The following is a 2,500-nucleotide window of genomic DNA, read 5'->3' as shown; positions in this document are numbered from 1 at the left end:
GAGTAGGGCACGTTCAGCTGGAAGAGCTTGTCCTGAAGCAGGGCAGGGATGATGGTGTTGAAGGCAGAGCTGAAGTCCACAAACAGGATCCTGGCGTAGGATGCTGGGGCGTCCACATGCTGTAGGGTGAAGTGGAGGGCCATGTTAACTGCGTCGTCCACAGACCTGTTGGCTCTGTAGGCAAACTGAAGGGGGTCCAGGAGAGGGTCTGTGATGGCTTTGAGGTGTGCCAGGAGCAGGCGCTCAAAAGACTTCATTACCACAGATGTAAGGGCGACCGGTCTGTAATCATTTAGTCCTGTTGGCCTTAGCTTTTTGGGCACAGCGATGATGGTGGAGGACTTGAGACAGGCTGGTACATGGCATGTCTCCAGGGAGGTGTTAAAGATGTTGGTGAACACCGGAGACAGCTGGTCAGCGCAGTGCCTGAGGGTGGCTGGAGAGACAGAGTCCGGCCCGGCTGCTTTGCGTGGATTCTGCCTCTTGAAAAGCCCATTAACTTCTCCCTCCTGAAAGGAGAGAGTCGTTTCTGTAGTATGGGTGGGGGATGGGGCCTCTTGGGTGGGAAGGGGTGGTTCAGGACAGTCCAATTGTCTTTCAAATCTACGGTAGAACTCGTTCAGGTCGTTGGCTAGGCGGGAGTCGTTAGTGGTGTGGGGCGCTCTGGGTTTGTAGTTGGTGATGTGCCTGAGCCCTTTGGCAGACAGAAGCAGCGTCGTTAGTAGAGAACTGGTGTTTTAGTGTCTCTGAGTACAGTCGTTTAGCCTCTCTCACCGCTTTGCTAAACCTGTTCTTCGACTCCTTGAATCTGTCTCTATCCCCACTCCTAAACGCTTCCTCCTTCTCCAACCTCAACCTTTTGAGCTTTGCTGAGAACCAGGGCTTGTTGTTGTTAAAGTTCACCCTGGTACGTGTTGGGATACAGCAGTCCTCACAGAAGCTGATGTACACAGCCTCTGTGAGTTCATCCAGACTATTGGTAGCAGTCGTGAACATATCCCAGTCAGTACAGTCTAAGCACGCCCGCAAATCTTCCACAGCCTCACTGGTCCACTGTTTAGATGTCCTCACAGCAGGTTTACAGAGTTTTAGTTGCTGCCTGTATGCACGAATCAGGTGGACCAAGGGAGTTCTGTGCGAGCCGAACAGCCCCGTGACCCACAAGAGAAACATCCCCGCCAAATTCGAGCGTTTGACGGGGTCTATCCGTGAAAAAATATTCACGTTTTTGAGTGCACATGCATTTCTGCTGCAAATGCCTCTGGAAGTTTCATGCCGTTCGTATGCCAATTGTGGCAACACGAAAATGACCCGTTTTCCCATTCCGAGGGATTTCTGTGCGACCCTAACAGCCCCGTGAGCCACAAGAGACACATCCCCGCCAATTTCTAGCGTTTCACGGGGTCTATCCGTGAAAAATATAGACGTTTTTGAGTGCACATGCATTTCTGCTGCAGATGCCTCTGGAAGTTTCATGCCGTTCGTACGCAATGTGGCAACACGAAAATGACCCCTTTTCCCATTCCGAGGGATTTCTGTGCGACCCTAACTAACAGCGCCCGTGAGCCACAAGAGAGACATCCCCGCCAATTTATAGCGTTTCACGGGGTCTATCCGTGAAAAATATAGACGTTTTTGAGTGCACATGCATTCCTGCTGCAAATGCCTCTGGAAGTTTCATGCCGTTCCTATGCAATGTGGCCACACAAAAATGACCCGTTTTCCCATTCCGAGGCATTTCTGTGCGACCCTAACAGCCCCGTGAGCCACAAGAGAGACATCCCCGCCAACTTCTAGCGTTTGACGGGGTCTATGCGTGAAAAATATTAAAATTTTTGAGTGCACGTGCCTTTCTGCTGCAAATGCCTCTGGAAGTTTCATGGCGTTCCTATGCAATGTGGCAACACGAAAATGACCCCTTTTCCCATTCCGAGGGAGTTCTGTGCCACCCTAACAGCCCCGTGAGCCACAAGAGACACATCCCCGCCAATTTCTAGCGTTTCACGGGGTCTATCCGTGAAACATATAGAAGTTTTTGAGTGCACATGCATTCCTGCTGCAAATGCCTCTGGAAGTTTCATGCGGTTCGTACGCAATGTGGCAACACGAAAATGACCCGTTTTCCCATTCCCAGGGATTTCTGTGCGACCCGAACAGCCCCGTGAGCCACAAGAGACACATCCCCGCCAATTTCTAGCGTTTCACGGGGTCTATCCGTGAAAAATATCAATTTTTTTTTGACTGCACATGCATTTCTGCTGCAAATGCCTCTGGAAGTTGCATGCGGTTCGCATGCAATGTGGCGACACGAAAATGACCCGTTTTCCCATTCCGAGGGATTTCTGTGCCACCCTAACAGCCCCGTGAGCCACAAGAGAGACATCCCCGCCAATTTCTAGCGTATCACGGGGTCTATCCGTGAGAAATATTCACTTTTTTGAGTGCACATGCATTCCTGCTGCAAATGCCTCTGGAAGTTTCATGCGGTTCGTATGCAATG

This window comes from Petromyzon marinus, unplaced genomic scaffold (assembly GCF_048934315.1).
Source record: "Petromyzon marinus isolate PM22_M1 ecotype Great Lakes invasive population unplaced genomic scaffold, UKy_Petmar_22M1.pri1.0 PM_G_Scaffold_40, whole genome shotgun sequence".
NCBI lineage: Eukaryota > Metazoa > Chordata > Hyperoartia > Petromyzontiformes > Petromyzontidae > Petromyzon > Petromyzon marinus.
The sequence above is the reverse complement of the archived record's forward strand: the minus strand, read 5'-3'. Positions refer to the sequence as shown.